A 22,464-nucleotide genomic window follows, 5' to 3' on the forward strand; every position below is an offset into this window, starting at 1 on the left:
AGAACAAGTATTTTATCCCCATTTTATAGATGATGAAACTGAGATCTGAAGAAATTCAAGTCACCTGACCTAAGTCACGCAGCAGAAATGTAGTGGAGCTAGGACTGGAACTCAGCTCTACTGACTCTCAGTCTTCACTAGTCATGACTTAGTGGAAAGAGCACAGATTTGGGAGTCAGAGGACGTGGGTTCTAATCCCAGCTCCGCCACTTATCTGCTGTTTGACCCTGGGCAAGCCACTTAACTTCTCTGTGCCTCAGTTACCTCATCTGTACAATGGGGATAACGACTGTGAGCCCCTCGTGGGACAAGCTGATTACCTTGTTTCTACCCCAGTGCTTAGAACAGTGCTTGGCTCATACTAAGAGCTTAACAAATGCCATAATTTTTTTTCAGTCAGGTTGCTTCTCATCTGATCCTTATTAACTGCCTGTCAATCAGTAGCATTTCTGAACCGGTTGTTGGGTAGGAATTGTCTCTATCTGTTGTTGAATTGTACTTTCCAAGCACTTAGTACCCTGCTGTGCACACAGTAAGTGCTCAATAAATACAATTGAATGAATGAATGAACGATTACCCAGTGTACACAGAACACTGTACTAAGCAATTTAAAGAACTCATTAGAGTTAGAAGACATTACCATCATCCTCAAGGTTGTGAGAGATACTAAAATGATTTACAATAATCATAATAATTGTGGTATTTTTTAAGCACTTACTATGCGCTGGGGTGGATACAAGCAAATGTGGTTGGACACAGTCCCTGTCCTATATGGGGCAGTTTCACTGTTTCAGTCCCCATTTTACAGATGAGGTAACTGAGGCCCAGTGAAGTGACTTGCCCAAGATCACCCAGCAGACAAGTGGCTGAGCTGGGATTAGAACCCATGACCTTCTAACTCCCAGGTCTATGCTCTATCCACTCCTCCATGCTGCTTCTCTACAGAGAGGAGGAAGAAGGAAAAGAGGTTATAAATGTGACCTTTTTCTTAAGTAGTAGGGAATGTAAGGTGTGTAAATGCGTGCATAGGTGCAGTGTGGCTCAGTGGAAAGAGCACGGTCTTGAGAGTGAGTCAGAGGTCATGGGTTCTAATGCCACTCTGCCACGTGTCAGCTGTATGACTGGGTAAGTCATTTAACTTCATGGGCTTCAGTTACCTCATCTGTAAAATGGGGATTAAGACTGTGAGCCCCACATGGAACAACCTGATCACCTTGTATCCCCCTCAGCGCTTAGAACAGTGCTTCACACAAGGTAAGCACTTAACAAATATCACCATTATTATTATTATAGGTGTGTGAAACATCTTGGCCTAGTGGAAAGAGCTTGGGCCGGAGACTTAGTTGGCAGGGGTTCTGATTCTGGATCCACCACGTGGCTGCTGTGTGACCTTGGGCAAGTCACTTAACTTACCTGTGCCTCAGTTCCCTCATCCATTAAATGGGGATTCAATCCCCATTCTCGCTCCTACTTATTTTGAGAGCTCTATTTGGGATAGGGACTGTCTGGCCACTTTTCTTCCCCAGTACTTAGAACAGTGCTTCACAAAGAAGTGCGTAACAAATACCAAGGTTATAAGTGTATAAAATCTGGACCATGTGACACCACTCTGCTTCACTCTTTTGGGGTTGATGAAGACTGAAGCCTCTTGTGTGCAGGGTACGTGTCTACCAACTCTGTTGTACTGTTGTATTGTTTTATTGAGAAACAGCATGGCTTACCAATGGATAGAGCAATACTGGGAGTCACTAGGACTTGGGTTTTAATCCCAACTCCACCACACATCTACTGTGTGATTGTGGACAAATCACTTCACTTCTCTGTGCCTCAGTTACCTCATCTGTAAAACGGGTTTTAAGAGTGTGAGCCCCATGTGGGACAAGGACTGTGTCCAACCTGGTTAACTTGTATCTATCCTGGCACCCAGAACTGTGCTTGGCACAAAGTAAATGCTTAGCAACTGCCATAATTTTTTTTCTACTCTCCCAAGCATTTAGTACAGTGTCTCTATATGTTGCCAACTTATACTTCCCAAGCGCTTAGTACAGTGCTCTGCACACAGTAAGCGCTCAATAAATACGATTGAATGAATGAATGAATGAACATTAAGTGCTCAATAAATATGACTGATTGATTAGCCGACCTTGATAAAAGTCTTGGCGGAGCCCGATCGATTTCCTAGTGGCCCGAGTGTAGGATGCTTTGGGAGGGTCCAAATGGTTCCAGACGCTTCTGGAAGAGTCCCTGCAGACACAGGCCCGAGGTTTCAGTGCCAGGAGAGTCTCATTGTTTTCCCCTTCCTCGTGAGTACGTGGTCACCCAGGAGATAATGTGTGGCTCAGAAAAATAGCCTCGTGGGCAAGTTTATGTTTTGCTAAAATGATGAATTTCTTTTTGTGTTTTGCAAGGCTAGAGGCTCATGGGCCGAAAGTGTATTTTGTCTGACAGCATCAGATGCTTTTTGTCTGGAGAAAAACAAAGCCCGAGTGCATATAAAGAGTATATGAAATGCTTAGCTCTTCCTAGAAATCTAAACAGCTATGATTAGTCTGATTTTCCACATAATGGGTGTCTTGAAATCTCTTTGGTTTGTTGGAGTTCATTGTGTTTGTCGTGGCTATATTTTGTCTGGGAAATGATTTGAGATTACTGAGTTTATTTTCTTTTATGCAGACCGGTAGGATGTTCGTCCAACAGGCCTAAAATATCTGCACGTTTTGAAGTACACGTTGAAAGGGGAAGGATTTATTTGTTAAATAAGACAACATTCGAAAATGCCTGAATAAACAATGAATCTGGTGCAAACCACAGATATTTTCTTTGTGACCTTGCAAATCAAAGAGTTAATTTCATGACATCAGGAAACAGGAGGCCCAAGACGTGACTGCCCTGAAGAGGGTTCATTTTTTCAATTTTATTTTTTCTTGGTATTTGTTAGGTGCTTGTTCTGGGCCAACCGCTGTATTAAGCGGCAGAGTAGATGCAAGATAAATGAGTTGGACAAAGTCCCTGTCCCACATAGGTTCTGCAGGCATAATCTTCATTTTACAAATGAGGTAACTGAGACACAGGGTATGGTGCTCTGCACAGAGTAAGTGCTCAATGAATCCCACTGATTGATTGATGTGCCCAAGTCCCTCTCCTTTCATGGCCAACAGGTCTCCTCTCTCCTCACCTTCCAAACCCGACTAAAGTCACATCTCTTCCAAGAAGCCTTTCCTGACTAAGCCCTCTATTTCTCCTTCCTGCCCTTCCCTCTACATCGACGATGCACTTGGTTCATTCGTTCATTCATTCATTCAGTCAGTCAGTCATATTTATTGAGCGCTTACTGTGTGCAGAGCACTGTACTAAGCGGTTGGAAAGTACAATTCAGCAATAGAGACAATCCCTACCCAACAATGGGCTCACAGTCTAGAAGGTGGGGGGGCAGACATCAAAGCAAGCAAACAAGCATCAATAGCATCAATATACATAAATAGGATTAGAGATATATACGCATCATTAATAAAATGAATAGAATGATTAATATGGACATATATACACAAGAGCTGTTGGGGCGGGGAAGGGGGTAGAGCAGAGGGAGGGAGTCAGGGTGATTGGGAGGGAAGGAGGAGCAGAGGAAAAGGGGGGCTTAGTCATGTATCCTTGAGCACTGTAATATATAGGGAGGCAGCATGGCGTAGTGGATCAAGCATGGGCTTGAGAGTCAGAAGGTCATGGGTTCTAATCCCTGTGCCACCACTTGTTTGCTCTGTGACCTTGGGCAAGTCACTTCACTTCTCTGGGCCTCACTTACCTCATCTGTGAAATGGGAATTGAGACTGTGAGTCCCTGTCCAACCCAATTTGCTTGTATCCACCCCAGCACTTAATACGGCGCCTGGCACAGAGTACGTGCTTATCAAATACCATAATTATTATTATGTAAACACAGTCCCAGTCCCATATCATTTATGTATGTATCTTTATGCTCTGACACTTCCTTTGACCTAATCTTATATAGTCTTATAGTCTACTATTTCTCCTATCCCTAATCTATTTGAATCATCAATGGTATTTATTGGGCACTTACTGTGTACAGAACACTGTATTACATGCTTGGGAGAGTAAGCACTTTGATATTGATATCAGACAGATAATTGCCTGCCCCCACTTCAGAGTCTTACTGAAGGCCCATCTCCTCCAAGAAGCCTTCCCTAAGTCCTCCTCTCCTCTTCTCCCACTCCCTTCTGCGCCACTCTTACTTGCTCCTTCATTCATCCTCCCTCCCATCTCCACAGCGCTCGTGCACACACACACACACACACACACACACACACACACATATGAAATGAAGCAGCATGGCATAGTGGTTAGACCAGTTGGCCACAGGCCTGGAAGTCAGAAGGTTGTGGGGTCTAATCCCGGATCTGCCATTTGCCTGCTCTGTGACCTTAGGCAAGTCACTTTACTTCTCTATGCTTCAGTTCCCTCGCCTGTACAATGGGCATTGAGATTGTGAGCTCCACGTGGGGCAGGGACTGTGCCTAAACCAATTTGCTTGTATCCACCCCAGCCCTTAGTACAGTGCCTGGCACAAAGTAAGCTCTTAACAAATACCATAATTGTAATTATTGTATCTGGAATTTATTTATTTTATTTATTTATATTAATGTCTTTCTCCCCCTCTAGACTGTGAGTTTGTCATGGGCAGGAATGGTTCTGTTTGCTGTTATATAGTACTTTCCCAAGTGCTTAGTACAGTGCTATGCACACAGTAAGTGCTCAATTGACACTGTGGCGCATCCCCGTCTCCTCAACACGCTATCCAACCTTGGCTTCACAGGCTCCGTTCTCTCCTGGTTCTCCTCTTACCTCTCTGGCTGTTCATTCTCAGTCTCCTTTGCGGGCTCCTCTTCCCCCTCCCATTCTCTAACTGTGGGGGTCCCTCAAGGGTCAGTTCTTGGTCCCCTTCTATTCTCCATCTACACTCACTCCCTGAAGAACTCATTCACTCCCACGGATTCAACTACCATCTCTGTGCGGATGACACCCAAATGTACATCTCCTTCTCAGTTCTCTCTCCCTCCCTCCAGGCACGCATCTCCTCCTGCCTTCAGGACATCTCTACTTTGATGTCCTCCCCCCAACCTCAAACTTAACATGTCTGAAACAGAGCTCCTTATGATCCCTCCCAAACCCTGTCCTCTCCCTGACTTTCCCGTCACTGTGGATGGCATTACCATCCTTCCTGTCTCACAAGCCTATAACCTTGGTGTCCTCCTTGACTCCGTTCTCTCATTCACCCCACACATCCAATCTGTCACCAAATCCTGCTGGTCTCAGCTTCAAAACATCACCAAGATCCTCCCTTTCCCCTCCATCCAACCGGCTACCACGTTAGTACAATCACTTATCTAATCCCAACTGGATTACTGCATCAGCCTCCTTTCTGACCTCCCAACCTCCTGCCTCTCCCCACTCCTGTCCATAATTCAGTTCACTGCCCCAATCATCTTTATACAGAAATGTTCAGGACATGTCACCCCCCCTCCTCAAAAATCTCCAGTGGTTGCCTATCAACCTACACATGAAGCAAAAAACTCCTCACTTTCAGCTTCAAGGCTTTCCATCACCTCGCCCCCTCCTACCTCACCTCCCTTCTCTCCTTCTCCAGCCCTCACACTCTGGTCGTCTGCCGCGACTAACCCCCTCACTGGGCCTCGTTCTCGCCTGTCCTGCCGTCGACCCCTGGCCCATGTCCTTCCCCTGGCCTGGAATGCCCTCCCTCTACACATCTGCCAAACTATCTCTCTTCCTCCCTTCAAAGCCCTACTGAGAGCTCACCTCCTCCAGGAGGCCTTCCCAGACTGAGCTGCCCCCTTTTTCTCTATTCCTCCCCCGGCCATTGCCCCCACTCCCTCCCTTTGCTCTGCCCCCCTCCCTGCCACACAGCACTTATGTATGTATGTATATATCTATGATTTTATTTATTTATATTGTTGCCTGTTTAATTGCATTGATGTCTGTCTCCTCGCTTCTAGACTCTGAGCTCACTGTGAGCAGGGATTATCTTTCTTTATTGCTGTATTGTACTCTCCCAAGTGCTTAGTACAGTGTTCTGCACACAGTAATCACTCAATAAATGCGAATGAATGAAAGAATGAATTAATAAATGAATAAATATTAATCACAGCCCCAGCCCCACATCACTTATGTACCTATCCCTTTTCTCTGACATTACCTTAAACATATTCTTGTAAATTCTTATACTCTATTTCCCCTACCCTAACCTATTTTAATTGTCAGTGATATTTATCGAGCCCTTACTGTGCACAGAACACTGTATTACATGCTTGGGGGAGTGTAATACAACAGAACTGGTAGATGCCTTCACTTCCCACAAGCTTTAATGTCTTTCTAACCCAGTAGTCTGTAAGTCCTTGTGGCCAGGTAATGTGTCTACAAATGCCATTGCATTGTATGCTCCCAAGTGCTTAATATAATGCTTTGCACACAGTAAGCACTCAATAGATACAATGCTAAGCGCTTAATACAGTGCTCTGTACCCAGTAAGCGCTCAATAAATATGATTGAATGAATGAATAAATACTATTGATCGATCGATTGGGCGTGAGAGAAGCTGCGTGACCTAGTGGATAGAGCATGGACCTGGGAATCAAAAGGACCTGGCTTCTAATTCCAGCTCTGTCACTTGTCTATTGTGTGACCTTGGGCAAGTCATTTAGCTTCTCTGTACCTCAGTTACCTCATCTGTAAAATGAGGATGAAGACTGTGAGCCCCATGTGCAACATGGACTGTGTCCAACCTGATTAGTTTGTTTCTACCCTAGCGCTCAGTACAGGACCTGACAAATAGTAAGCACTTAACAAATACCAAAAAAAAAAAAAAAAGGGTGGGGAAGACAGAGTTGAAAGATATGTACCTAAATGCTTAGGAGGCTAGGACTCAGGGGAATCAAGTGACCCATACATTGGTATTTCTGTACATGCCCTGTCTTACATCACTAAATTCAATGTAAAACCTTTTGCCAAGTCATGCATTCTGTAGCAAATTTAAACCCATAAAATCAGGCCATGTAAAAGTCAGTGTTCTCATGGTAACTTTAGCTTCTCCAGTACTGTGCACACAGTACATACTTTAGTTTACTCACTTGGCTATAAAAAGGCCATTATTCATTCTTTATGGAATATTAGCAGATTAATACAAGACATGAAACAGCTGACTTGAAAACAAATTCCAAGAAAGAAGGATTTTCCAGAAATGGCTTAGAGAGAAGTAGGCAACTTGGGGTAGTGAGAGAAGATAAATATTTCCTGCACAAAGGACAGCCAAGAAATGAGAAGACAAATATTTTCCCTTGTTAGGGGATATGAGATACACCCAATTTTATAGTGGGGGTTGTTTTCTTGAAGAACCTCATGCTATGGGAAAATCCTATTATAATGACTGTTGATTTAATGGGAATTAAAGAATTAAAATTCCCCCGTGACATACTCCAATATAATTATGTCTACGAGAAGCAGTGTGGCTTAGTGAAAGAGCACGGGCTTGGGAGTCAGAGGTCATGGGTTCTAATCCTGGCTCTGCCACTTAGCTGTGTGACTTTGGGCAAGTCACTTAATATCTCTGTGTCTCAGTTACCTCATCTGGAAAATGGGGATTAAGACTGAGAGCCCCACCTGGGACAACCTGATAACCTTGTATCTCCCCCAGAGCTTAGAACAGTGCTTGGCACATAGAAAGCGCTTAACAAATACGATCGTTATTATTGTTGTTGCCAGCACTGGATTGTTTTGAACCATCATCACCATCATCAACAAAAGTATTTATGTTTTCATTATTTTTATGGCATTTCTTAAGCGCTTACTAGGTGCCAGTCACTGTAGTGAGCGTTGGGCTAGATAGAGGATAATCAGGTTAGTCGCAGACCTTGTTCCACGTGGGGCCCGGTCTTAATCCCCATTTTGGAAGAGGGAACCAAGGCACAGAGAAGTTAAGTGACTTACCCAAGGCCACACGGCAGACAAGTGGTGGAGCTGGGATTATTCATTCATTCATTTATTCAATTGTATTTATTCATTCAATCATATTTATTGAGCTCTTACTGTGAGCAGAGCACTATACCAAACACTTGGAAAGTACAATTTGGTAACAGAGACAATCCCTACAAAACAACGGGCGCTTACTGCGTGCAGAGCACTGTACTAAGCACTTGGAAAGTACAATTCAGCAACAGAGACAATCCTTAACCTACAATGGGGTCATAGCCAGGTCCTTTATTGAGCACTTACTGTGTGCAGAGCATTTGTTCATTCATTCATTCGTATTTATTGAGTGCTTACTGTGTGCAGAGCACTGTACTAAGTGCTTGGGAGGCTACAATACATCACTGTTGGTGTCTACGTTATTGTGATACATACTGCAGAGCTCAGAGCTACCCAGAGTCCGGAATTCTACAGGTTAGCAAGCCTGAAGCCCAGGCTGGGAAGCCTAGCATTATCTGGCCTTGACCAATGCCACATGCATTCACAAAATCACTCCTTCCTACCAATTAATCAATCAATCTTATTTATTAAGCACTTACCATGTGCAGAGCACTGTACTAAGTGCTTGGGAGAGAACAATAGAACGGAGTTGGTAGAAACATTCCCTGTCCGCAGTGAGCTTACGGTTCTTACTCCAAATCTACTTACACCTACTGTTGGATTACGTTTTACCGGAATGTTACCTAAAAATTCTATCATGTTCTATCCACAAGAGGTCATGAAAATGCACATTATAGGATAACTCTATGCTCTGCACACAGTATGCACTCAATAAATACCACTGAAGAATAGATTGATAATAAAAAAACACCTTCCAACAGTTCCCACTGATACTAAGATCTAGCTGGTCAGGCCCAAGAAGGACCTCAGAGTTTTAGCTATTTTCCCTTATGTGCCAGGCAATGTGTTTAATGAATTGATAGAAAAAAAATGGTGCTCTTATATTGCTTTTTCATCTTCTCATTAAGCAATGAGAAGCAGCGTGGCTCAGTGGAAAGATCCCAGGCTTGGGAGTCAGAGGTCATGGGTTCTAATCCCATCTCCTCCACTTGTCAGCTATGTGACTTTGGGCAAGTCACTTCATTTCTCTGGGCCTCAGTTACCTCATTTGTAAAATGGGGATTAAGAGTGTGAGCCCCATGTGGGACAACCTGATTACCTTGTACCCCCCACCCCCACAGTGCTTAGAACAGTGCTTGGCACATTATTATTATTATTATATTCCTTCTGAGCCTCAGGTTGAAGTATGAATGTTTGAGAACTGTGTTTTATAAATTCTGTCTCTCTGTCTCTCCTTTCCCTCTCTTTATCTCTCTTTTACTCCTGTAGACTTAAGTTGCCAAAAGTCACTTGCTAATTTTTCAGTTTCTCCTGACAGGCTGGTAGAACTTCTATGCTAACCAAGGTTCTTGGGTAACCTTGGGCTACTGGCTTGTCAATAAATATGATTGAATGAATGTATTGTATTAGACTAGAAGCTCCTCCACTAGACTGTAAATGTCTTAAAGTTGGGGAACATGTCTACCAATTTTAATAATAATGATAATAGTAAAAATAGTGGTATTTGTTAAGTGCTTACTATGTGCCAGGCACTGTACTAAGTGCTGGGGTGGATACAAGCAAATCGGGTTGGACACAGTCCCTGTCCCACGAGGGGCTCACAGTCTAAATCCCCATTTTACAGATGAGGTGCAGAGAAGTGAAATGACTTGCCCAAGGCCACACAGCAGAAAAGTGATTGAGCCACTCTATTATACTGTACTCTACCCAGCGTGCAATACTGTGCTGTACATATAGTAAGTGCTCAGCAACTAGTAGCGTTTGACTAGATCAATTCAGCAATGAGTCAGTGCCTGCTAATTAACCTGGGAAAGACACTTAACTTCTCTGTGCCTCGGTTTTCTCATCTGGATTATGGGCATTAAGACTGTAAGCCCTACATGGGACATGGGCTGTGTCCAACCCTATTGTCTTGTATCTACCCTAGTGCTTAGTACAGTTCCTGGCATATAGTAAGCGTTTAAAAAATACCAGGGTTATTCTTCTAGGCTGTTAGTCCATGTTGGGCAGGGATTGCCTCTCTTTTTGCTGAATTGTACTTTCCATGCAATTAGTAAAATGTTCTGCACATAGTAAGTGCTCAATACATATGATGGAATAATAATAATAATAATAATAATGGTATTTATTAAGCGCTTACAATGTGCAAAGCACTGTTCTAAGCGCTGGGGAGGTTACAAGGTGATCAGGTTGTCCCATGGGGGGCTCACAGTCTTCATCCCCATTTTACAGATGAGGTAACTGAGGCATAGAGAAGTGAAGTGACTTGCCCAAAGTCACACAGCTGACAATTGGCAGAGCTGGGATTTGAACCCATGACCTCTGACTCCAAAGCCCGGGCTCTTTCCATTGAGCCACACTGCTTCTCATGAATGAATAATGAATGAATGAATAATTATTAAATATTATGAATTAATTAAGATTATTTCTCCATCCTTATTGAATTCAGTGTCTATTGCCCTTGCCAGCTGTTTCAGATGTTTCACTCAATCATCAAATGCCCTTTCCCCTCTTCCTCCTCCATCTCTTGCCCCTAATGGCCTGGTCACGTACTTAACTGAGAAAATTGAAACCATTAGCTGTGATCTCCCTAAATTATCCCCTGCTTCTCTCCAGTCCCTCCCTCCTCTTTCATCGACTCTCCCATCTTTCCCAGCAGCATTCAGAGGAGATAACAATAATAATAATAATGGTGGTATTTGTTAAGTGCTTACTATGTGCCAAACACTGTTCTAAGCGCTGGAATAGATACAAAGTCAACCGGTTGTCCTATGTGGGGTTTATAGTCTTAATCCCCATTTTATAAATGAGGTAGCTGAGTCACAAAGAAGCTAAGTGACTTGCCCAAAGTCACACATCTGACAAGTGGCGGAGCCGGGATTAGAACCCATGACCTCTGACTCCCAAGCCCATGCTCTTTCCACTAAGCCACACTCTGGCCTCCTTTCAAAATCTATTCCCCTCCACCTGTGCTGCTGATGCCATTGCAGCATGGCCTGGTGGCAAGAGCCCGGGCTTGGGAGTTCTAATCCCAACTCCACCACTTCTCTGCTATGTGACCTTGGGTGAGTCGCTTAACTTCTCCATGCCTCAGTTATCTCATCTGTAAAATGGGGATTAATACTGTGAGCACCACGTGGGACAACCTGATTACCTTGTTATCTACCCCAGTGCTTAGAACGGTGCTCGGCATGTAGTAAGTGCTTACCAAATACCATTATTATTATTATTATTATTATTATTATTATTATTATTATTATTATTATTATTATTACTATCCCAACCCTTCGTACCTTATCCATATATTTCCTCACTTCCTTTCTTCCCTCCCTGACCACCATCTTCAACCATTCACCGGCCAATGGTTTCTTCCTCACTGCTTGCAAACATGCTTATGTCCTACAAAACAGTCTGCACACTTTGCTCCCCTAAATCCAATTTATTTGCTGTAAATTGGTGTCATCTACTCACGGCCGAACCCTCACCCTTTTCAGCCCAGCCTTAGCCCCACAACGTTTATGAACATGTCTGTAATTTATTTTAATGTCTGTCTCCCTCTCTAGAATGTAAGCTCCTTGTGGGTAGAGAATATGTCTACCATATTCTCAGAATACTCTATTCTGGGTACAGAATATGTCTGGTCTATTGTGCTCTCCCAATTGTTTAGTATAGTGCTCTGCACACAGTAAGCACTCAATAAATACCACTGAATGATAGATCGGTAACACTCAAAGCAGAGTGCTTTGAGGAGGGAGGGCATTCCAGGCCAGAAGGAGGACGTGGGCTGGGGGTCGTCGGCGGGACACGCGAGAACGAGGCACAGTGAGGAGGTTAGCAGCAGAAGAGCGGAAGGTGCGGGCTGGGCTGTAGAAGGAAAGAAGGGAGGTGAGGTAGGAGGGGGCGAGGTGATGGAGAGCCTTGAAGCCGAGAGTGAGGAGATTTGCCTGATGCGTAGGTTGATTGGTAGCCACTGGAGATTTATATTCATATCTGTCTCTCCCTCTTGACTGGAAGCTCATTGTGAACAGGGAACATGTCTACCAACTCTGTTTTATTGAACTCTCCCAAGCACGTAGTACAGTTCTGAACACAATAAGCACTCAATAAATATGATGGATTAATTGCTAGGTCACAATTCAACAGAGTCGTTTGATGTGATCCCTGCCCTCAAGGAGCTTTCAGTCTACAGCCAACTCCATGAGGTTGGCAGCAGCACGGTGTAGTGGACTGAGCATTGGCCTGGGAGTCAGAGGTAATGGGTTCTAATTCTGACTCCACCACTTATCTGCTGTGTGACCCTGGGCAAGTCACTTCACTTCTCATCTGTAAAATGGGGATTGAGACTGTGAGCCCTATGTGCCACAGGGATTGTGTCCAATCCCATTTGCTGTATCCACCCCAGTACTTAGTACAGTGCCTGGCCCCTTCTAGACTGTGAGTCCGTTGTTGGATAGGGACCATCTCTATATGTTGCCGACTTGTACTTCCCAAGCACTGAGTACATTGCTCTGCACACAGTAAGCACTCAATAAATGCAATTGAATGAATGAATATAGTAAATGCTTAACAAATACCATTATTACTATTATTATTATTAATTTAACAGCTGTGAGAGCCAGATTCCTAGCTTCCCTTATCTAACCAAGTAATAAGTGATATTTATTGCGTTCTTACTGTGTGCAGAACACTGTACTAGGTGCTTGGGAGAATACAATGCAACAGAATAATAATAACAGTGATTGTGGTATTTGTCAAATGCTTACTATATGGCGAGCACTCTACTAAGCGCTAAGATACATAGAAAATAATCAAGTCCCATATGGGATGTTAAGTCTAAGTCTAAGTAGGAGGGAAAAGAGGTCTTGAATCTCTGTTTTGCAGATAAGGGAAGTGAAGCACAGAGAATTGAAGTGACTTGCCCATGCCACACAGCAGACAAGTGGCAGAGCTGCGATTAGAACCCAGGTCCTCTTACTCTCAGGCCCATGCTCTTTCCACTAGACTACACTGCCACAATGGAAAGATGGATCTACTATAGGAGGGTAATGACATTTTTAATGAAAGTAGAATTTATCATATAAAAATGAGTCTTACAAATTAAAGTGGCATGTAGAAAATGGATTTTTTGCAAAAATCTCGCTTACTCCATTAAATGAGAAAATGAGCCCAGTGTTTGCACATATAAAGCATTTCCATGGATTATGCAACCCACTGTTTAAATTCCAGGGTAGATGAAAACCATTAAGAAGGAATAGTTGACTAAACTGTAAACGTTTGCTCCGGAGAAATTATTGCATGCGAATCATGCTTTTTTTTTTATGACAATGGAGTTTTTTCTGTTAATCTCCTATTTTTCAGGGACTGATCCAAGTTGAAGTGATTTCCTCTATTTTTCACCTCCTCACGCCTCCACATCTGTCTTGTTGGTCATTTTCCTGCCTGTTTTCCCCTTACATTTTTATTTTGATCTTTAACCTGCTTGAATTAGTTATGGTTTCTGGTAAGTTCCTGGAGGGCAGAAATCATATAGTTTGACTCTAGTGAACTTTCCCAAGTTCTTCATTCAGTGCTCTGCATACTGTAAGTGCTCCATAAGTTATTATTTTCATTAGTATTATTATCATTGTAGGATTTGTTAAGCACTTTTTCTCCATCAAACCCTGTTCTAAATACTATGGATTAATCAAAGAAAGAGCTGTTTAGGTGGGGTTTTGTTCAAACTCCCTCACCTCCAACAACAAGCTTATTGAAAGCTTTCAATTTAGTATTGCTGAGTAAAATAATAACAGTAGTAATGGTATTTCCTAAGTGGTCTCTGTGAATCAAGCACTGTACTAAGTGCTAGGGTAGAGACAAGATAATTGAACCCCAACAAAATCCCTGTTCTGCACTTTCAGAGAGAAAAGAGAGAGAAAACAGGAATCTTATCCCTAGTCACAGAGGTGGAAACTGAGGCACAGAATGGTGTCTTGGTCATCTGCTTTTATCCAATTAGCTGGAGGCATTATTCTGATTGCTCGTGTTGGCATGTCACCAGTTTGTTCGCTTGTGTTAGTTGTAATAGTAATAAGCATTCCATTTTGTCTCGTGTTGTGAATCTGCTTTTCTTTGGTTATAGACCATAAACTCCAGCTTTATACTGTATTGTCCTCTCCCAAGTGCTTAGCACAGTGCTCTATCAGGAGTAAGTGCTCAATAAATGGTATTCACTGATTGATTCCATTTCTCAGACATGGAGCCACAGAAGTAAACTTTGCAATTTATTATCTTATGTGACAGACAAATGGGTCCTCATTTCACTTAGACAAAAACATGGATTTTCTTAGTTGAAAAAGAATCAAGCTTGTGTAATAAAAGCTTAAAACTCTGCCGTTTTTGAGGCCCTCAGTTCCTCTCTCTCTCTGCTTTACAATTTCATGTATTCCGTGCCATTGTATATGTCTGCTCCTTACTCTTTTCCTCTTGGCATTTATGTGGAAACAAAATTGAGGAGTATTCTGGGCGAAAAGTGGGAGGAGAGTTTTTGTCCTTCCACTCTCTTAACTGGTCTGCAGTTGTGAGGTAAAATTCAAAGTCAGATTTTTTTTATGGCATTCACTAAGCACTTTTATGTGCCAATTAATCAATGGTATTCATTGGGCTCTTACTATGTACAGAGCATTGTACTAAGCAGTTGGGAGAGTACAATAGAACAGAACTAATACGAGCACTACTACAAGAATTAGCACAAGCACAAGAATTAGTGTCAAACACTATACTAAGTGCCTGAATAGATACAAGACAATTAGATTGGGCCCAGTCCCTGTCCTTCATCTGGTTCACAGTCTAATAATTCATTCATTCATTCAATCGTATTTACTGAGTGCTTACTGTGTGCAAAGCACTGTACTAAGCGCTTGGGAAGTACAAGTTGGCAACATATAGAGACGGTCCTACCCAACAGTGGGCTCACAGTCTAGAAGAGGGAGACAGACAACAAAACAAAACTTATTAACAGAATAAAATAAATAGAATAAATATGTACAAGTAAAATAAATAAATAAGAGTAATAAATACATACAAACATATAGACATATATACAGGTGCTGTGGGGAAGGGAAGGAGGTAAGGCGGGGGGATGGGGAGGGGGAGGAGGGGGAGGGGGAGAGGAACGAGGGGGCTCAGTCTGGGAAGGCCTCCTGGAGGTGGTGAGCTCTCAGTAGGGCCTTGAAGGGAGGAAGAGAGCTAGCTTGGCGGATGTGCGGAGGGAGGGCATTCCAGGCCAAGGGGATGACGTGGGCCGGGGGTCGACGGCAGGACAGGCGAGAATGAGGCACGGTGAGGAGATAAGTGGTAGAGGAGTGGAGGGTGCGGGCTGGGCTGTAGAAGGAGAGAAGGGAGGTGAGGTAGGAGGGGGCGAGGTGATGGAGAGCCTTGAAGCCGAGGGTGAGGAGTTTCTGCCGGATGCGTAATAATGATAATGGTGATATTTGTTAAATGCTTTATACATGCCGAACGCTGTACTAAGATCTGGGGTAGATACAAGCAAATCAGGTGGACACAGTCCCTATCCCAAGTGGGGCTTCCACTCTCAATCCCCATTTTACAGATGAACTAACTGAGGCACAGAGAAGCGAAATCACTTGCCCAAGCTCACACAGCAGACAAATGGGCAGAGTTGGGCTTAAACCCCAGATCCTCTGACTCCCAGGCCCATGTTCTATCCCCTAATAATAATAATAGTGGTATCTACTAAGTGCTTACTATGTGCCAGGCAATGTACTAAGCGCTGGGGTGGATACAAGCCAGTCGGGTTGGACACAGTCCCTGTCACACGAGGGGCTCACAGTCTTAAACCCCTTTTTCCAGATGAGGTAACTGAGGCCCAGATAAGTAAAGTGACTTGCCCAAGGTCACACAGCAGATGAGTGGCGGAGCCGGGATTAGAACCCACAGCCTTCTGACTCCCAGGCCTGTGCTCTATCCAGTCCATCCAGTCTATCCAGTCTATCCAGTCTATCCGTGCTTTATGCTGCTAGTATGTACTAAGCTACAGTGTGTCTATTGAGGGAGAATGATCATCACTGCCTTGGCATAAGAACTGGAAAAAGCGTCAACACAAGCCCTGGTCTGGGCAGCCCAAAAAGAAACGGACAGAGAACATGTCCGAAATCTGCCTGGATAATGGATGTCATGGGGTTGTATCACATTTATGACTTGTGACATTTTAATTGCATAATGGCTCCCCTGGTGTCAATTCCTTTTCGCTGATATTATGGAATCATTTGTCAGAAAGGACACCAGAGAGAAGATTGGCAGACCGTCACTTCATGACCGGTTCCAGATCAACTCAATTAAAGAAAAATGCAGGCTGACACAATTCTCTGAGTCCAGGGGGAGCCAATCCAGATTATATAGCTAAATGATAATTCCAGTGTTTAAGTGCTTACTATGTGCTAAGTGCTGGGGTAAATGAAAAATAATAATATCCTAGCCAGCCTTGGCCCGAAATGGGGCTCATCATTCGTTTTTCAGATGAGCAAACAGTCTCAGAGGGGTTAAGTGACTTGCCCAATGTCACTCAGCAGGTGAGGTGGTGGAGCTGAGATTTGCACCCGGGTTTCCTGACTCCTATCCCATGCTCTTCCCATTAGGGCAGATTGACTTCCTGAGGGAGCTACTGTACCAATTCTATTGCAGATCAGTCAATGGTATTTAGCCAGCACTTACTGTGTGCAGAGTATTAATAATAGTTAATATAATAATGATGGTATTTTTTTAAGCGCATGTGGGACAGGGACTTTGCATTCCTTCTAAGCAGATATTTCAGTTGGAGTTTGGTCATTTGTTGTATGTAATGTCTGTGTTTTTATGTAGCGTGTTACACATGGTGTGATGTATGCATTTGGCTTTTATAAATAACTTCTCAGTCAGCTCCTGTGACCCGAAGTGATAACAATTGTTTTCCCCTCTTGACTGTAAGTCCCTTGCGGGCATGGAACACGGCTACCCACTCCCTGGTATTGTACTCTCCCAAGTGCTTAGTTCAGTCCTCTGCACACAGTGAATGCATAATCCATACCATTGTTTGCTTGCTGGTTTGATTCTGGAATTTCAAACAGCATCTCCCAAAATTGTAGTCCCGTTTGAGCTGCCTGATAGCACAATATTTCTCATTGTAAAGATTGTCAGATTCGTGCTTGAGTTAAAAAATAGGTGGTCTGCAGATACAGCAAAAGAAGACAGTTCTAAATATGTGGGTGTTAAGCAAGGACTAGGGTTGTATTCATTCATTCAGTCAGTCACATTTTTTGAGAACTTACTGGCTGCAAAGCACTGTACTGAGTGCTTGGGAGAGTACAATATAACAACAAACTGGCACATTCCTGCCCACCACGAGGTCACAGTCTAGAGGGGGAGACAGACATTAATATAAACAAATAAATGATAGATCAATTCAGATCTGTACTTCTGTTCTGCAGGGATGGGAGGGAGGATGAATAAAGGATGAAGTAAGAGCAGAACAGAAGGGAGGGGGAGAAGAGGAAGGAAGTCAAGGAAGGCTTTTTAGAGGAGATGTGCCTTCAGTATGAGTTTGAAGTGGGGGAGAGCAATCATCTATCTGTCTGATATATCACCTGTCTACATGTTTCACCTGTCTACATGTTTTGTTTTGTTATCTGTCTCCCCCTTCTCGACTGTGAGCCCGTTGTTGGGTAGGGACCTTATCTATATGTTGCCGACTTGTACTTCCCAAGTGCTTAGTACAGTGCTCTTTACACAGTAAACACTCAATAAATACGATTGAATGAATGAATATAAGGAGGGAGAGCAATCCAGGCCAGAGGTAGTTAATGTACTTGTAGATGATGATGTAGATAATGCAGTTGAAATAGAAAAAGAATCCAACTGAGAACTGCATGTGGAAACCTTAGGACTGTGTCTTGTGCTAATGCTCTCCTTTCTCAAGTACTCACTACAGGACATTGTACCCTGTAGGTGCTTAGTAAATATCCAAACCAGTGCTATTTACTAGTCCTACTAGGCAGAGGGAATTGGCTTTTTCTCCCCAATCCATGTGTAATCTGCATGACAACAAGGATGCTTTACTTCAGCTCAGTGGAATCTGTTCAGAGAAGACAGGCTGCCCCTGAACCAAAATGGTTGAAGTTAGCGGGGAGTAGAAAAGTACAATACAACAGACAGAGCTGACACATTCTCTTCCCGTAATGAGCTTACAGTTGAGAATGGTTTAATGTTTTTAGAAGATGAAAGCTGACACAGGGGAAAAGGGTGATATCCAGACAGACATAATCTCCAGGAGAGGGTGGGGAATACTGTCAGGAGAGGTGGATGGGTAAAGATCCAGAAAGGAATCAAATATTGCATTTGAGGAAAATGAAGAGGGGCACTACCCATCAAATGGGGAAGCTGGACAGTGTGGAATTTCTCCTCTCCTCTCTCCCTCCCCCGCTGGGCCAATAGCAATCTGCCGGATGTGGAAATTGGCAAAAAAGCCAAGCCAAGATAAACAAATATTCCTAAACAAATGCTGCAAGCTTGAAAACAGAAATAGATGAATTGGGATTCTCGGTAGCTGTTGCGGATCCTGTGTTTATGCTGTAAAATCCTTGGAGGCCAGGGTTACGTCGGCATTTTAACTTGGGAATGTGCCAACTCAGTTGGATTGTACACTCCCAAGCGCTTAATACGGTGCTCTGCAATGCGGTAAGCGCTCAACAAATACCATTGATTGATTGAGGGCCTAGCACAGCTCCCTGAACATGGAAGACCTCGGCCTATCTTGCTGTTGTTGATGATGATGATGATGATGATGATAATAATTGTGGTATTTGTTCAGCATTTACTGTGTGCCAGGCACTGTAGTAAGCACTGGGGTGAGTACAAGCAATGGTGGTGATAATGATGACAGAATCACAAAGGAAGGAACAACAATCCACCTCCTCCCTTCGTGATTCTGTCATCATTATCACCATTGCTTGTAATCACCCCAGCGCTTACTAACTCATCATCATCATCATGTGATCTGTTCTCTCTAATAATAATAATAATAATTTTGGTATTTGTTAAGTGCTTACTATATGTCGAGCACTGTTCTAAGCCCTGGGGTAAATACAAGGTAATCAGGTTGTCCCATTTGGGGCTCACAGTCTTAGTCCCCATTTTGCTGATGAGGTAACTGAGGCACAGAGAAATTAAGTGGCTTGCCCAAGGTCACACAGAAGACAAGTGGAGGAGGCGGGATTAGAACCCACGTCCTCTGATTCCCAAGCCCGTGCTCTTGCCACTAAGCCACACTGCTTCTCTACTAAGCCACACTGCTTCTCTGTTCTATATGGTCCTTTGTTCAGGGAATATGTCCACCAATTCTTGTATTCTACTCTCCTAAGTGCTTAGTGCAGTGCTCTGCACACATTCAGCACTCAATGAGTGCCATTGATTGATTCGATCGGTGATGCAAGGACAGAGAAGGAGACAGAGACAAACCTAAGTCAAGAAGATGAGTGTGTTCTTTCACTCAGTCAGTCATATTTACTGAGCGCTTATGGTTTGCAGAGCACTGTACTAATCATTGTGAAGGTACAATATAACAATGTAACAGGCACATTCCCTGCCAAGATTCAAAGAGAGCATATAGCAATAGCATGGAATCAAAATTCAGTAGTCAGAATAGTATTTATTTTGTGTCCACTGGGTGCGATGCACTGAACTAAGTGCTCAGCCCACAAGGAGCTTCTACTCTAACAGGAGAGACAGGCAAGAGTCATTTCAGTAGCTTGGTGGATAATGCATGGGCCTGGGAGTCAGAGGACCTGAGTTCTAATCGAGGCTCTACTCCTTGTCTTTTGGGTGACCTAGGGCAAATTTTGTTTTGTTTTTGTTTTTAATGGTATTTGTTAAGTGTTTACTCTGTGCGAGGAACTGTACTAAGCACTGAAGTAGATACAAACTAATTACGTTGGATACAGTCCATGTCCCGTATGGAGCTCATAGTCCTAATCCCCATTTTACAGATGAAGTAACTGAGGCACAAAGAAGTGAAGTGACTTGCACAAGGTCACACAACAGACAAGTGGCAGAGCGGGGATTAGAACCCAGGCCTTTCTGGCTCCCAGGCCTGTGCCCTCCACTAGGTTACACTGCTAGACACAGTTCTTGCTTTCAAGGACCTTCTGGTTTAGAGCTTTAGGGGTGGGCATGGGGGTTAGTATTTAATAGTTATGGCATTTTTTAAGTGCTTACAATGTGCTAGGCACTGTACTAAGTCCTGGGGTTGGATACAAGCAAATCAGGTTGAACACAGTCCCTGTCCCACATGGGGCTCACAGTCTCAATACCCATTTTAAAAATGAGGGAACTGAGGCCCGGAGAAGTGAAGTGACTTGCCTAACGTCACACTGCAGACAAGTGGCAGGGCCAGAATTAGAACTCATGATTAGAATTCATGACCTCAAGTGTTTAGGGGGTCAGACTAAATGCATGGGTGATATGTTAGGGAGGAAAAGTAGGGTGGGGGGATCAACCAATCATTTGTATTTATTGAGCACTTACTATGTGCAAAACACTGTGTTAAGCACTTGGAAGAGTACAACATAGAGTAAATGGACATGTTTCCTGCCCCACAGGACCTCACATTGTAGACGGGGAGAGAGACATTAAACTAAATTAGCTGTATGTGTAAGTGCCTTCCCTCTCAGGGTCACACCTGGAGAGTTTCCAGTACTCTACCAGTCTTGACTACAGGAGGGAGAGTGAAGCAGAGGCCTGTCCATTCCATTCCTAGCTTGGCCAGTGGCTAACGAGTGGCAGCCATCTGCAACAGGTTAAAACTCCCCTGTGCTGGGCAGCGGTGGCATGGGAGAGAGTCAAGGGTGGAAATTCAAGTTTATTGCACGGAAGGAGGCAATGGTAAATCATTTCTGGATTTTTACCAAGAAAACCCTACAGATCCACTACCAGAACGATTGCAGATGGAGGTGGGGCGTTCTGAGAGAGATGTGTTCATGGGGTTGCTATGGGTTGGACACAGCTCCACGGCCTAAGACAAGATAGAGGTCGTGGGTTCAAATCCTGGCTCCACCAATTGTCAGCTGTGTGACTTTGGGCAAGTCACTTAACTTCTCTGTGCCTCAGTTCCCTCATCTGTAAAATGGGGATTAAGACTGTGAGCCCCACATGGGACAACGTGATCACCCTGTATCCCCCCAGCACTTAGAACAGTGCTTTGCACATAGTAAGCGCTTAACAAATACCATTATTATTATTATTATTATTATAAGTGCCATGGGGCAGAGGATGAGGTGAATAAATGGTACAATTCCAAGTGAAAGGGTGACAAAGAGGAGAGAGGGAGTAAAGGAATTGAGGGCTTTGCCTGAAAAGGCCTTTTAGAGGAGAGGTGATTTTAATGAGGCTTTGAAGGTGGGGAGAGTGATTTCTGTCAGATAATAATAATAATAATGATAGCATTTATAAGCGCTTACTATGTGCAAGGCACTGTTCTAAGCGCTGAGGAGGTTAACAAGGCGATCAGGTTGTCCCACGAGGGGCTCACAGTCTTCATCCCCATTTTACAGACGAGGTAACTGAGGCCCAGAGAAGTTAAGTGACTTGCCCAAAGTCACACAGCTGATAAGTGGTGGAGCTGGGATTTGAACCCATGACCTCTGACTCCAAAGCCTGGGCTCTTTCCACTGAGCCACGCTATTTGCCAGGGAAGGATATGACTTCAGAAGAGCTTTGAAGATGCTGATCTGTCAGACGTGTAGGTATTTGTTCTATTGTACTCTCCCAAGCTCTTAGTACAGTGTTCTGCACACAGTAAGCCCTCAGTAAATACAACTGAGGGAGTTCCAGGTAGAAGAAAGGACGGGAAGAAGGTGTCAATGACAGAAGAGGTGAGAGTGAGGTCAGTGAGCAGATTGGTATCAGAGGTACAAAGGGTGTAGGTTAGGTTGTTGTGGGAGAAAACTGAGGTAAGTAAGAAGCAGCATGGCTTAGTGGATGGATCACGGGCATGGGAGTCAGAGGTCATGTGTTCTAATTCCGGCTCTGCCACTTGTCAGCTCTGTGACTTTGGGCAAGTCACTTAACTTCTCTGTGCCTCAGTTACCTCATCTGGAAAATGAGGATGAAGCCTGTGAGCCCCACTTGGAACAACCTGATTAGCTTGTATCTACCCTAGCGCTTAGAACAGTGCTCACCACATAGCGCTTAAAAAATACCATTATTATCATTATTATTATTATCATTACAAGGGGTAGAGAGTTGACTGATTCCCTCAAAAGTGATTGGTAGGGTTCCTGATGCAGAGATAGATAGAGAAGCAGCATGACTTAGTGGAAAGAGGCCA

The 22,464-nt window shown here is 43.7% G+C and overlaps 1 protein-coding gene and 1 non-coding gene across 2 annotated transcripts in view; both read left to right on the forward strand.

The window, feature by feature from the left end:
* ADGRA1 (adhesion G protein-coupled receptor A1) overlaps window positions 1–22,464 on the forward strand; it is a 732,027-nt gene that overhangs the window by 160,210 nt on the left and 549,353 nt on the right. The gene's annotated exons all lie outside the window — the stretch shown is intronic.
* LOC119926375 lies at window positions 20,800–20,936 on the forward strand. Its single transcript, XR_005450257.1, has one exon. It is a non-coding gene; the product is annotated as a small nucleolar RNA SNORA7 (small nucleolar RNA).

Source organism: Tachyglossus aculeatus, chromosome 3 (genome assembly GCF_015852505.1).
Source record: "Tachyglossus aculeatus isolate mTacAcu1 chromosome 3, mTacAcu1.pri, whole genome shotgun sequence".
Taxonomy (NCBI): domain Eukaryota; kingdom Metazoa; phylum Chordata; class Mammalia; order Monotremata; family Tachyglossidae; genus Tachyglossus; species Tachyglossus aculeatus.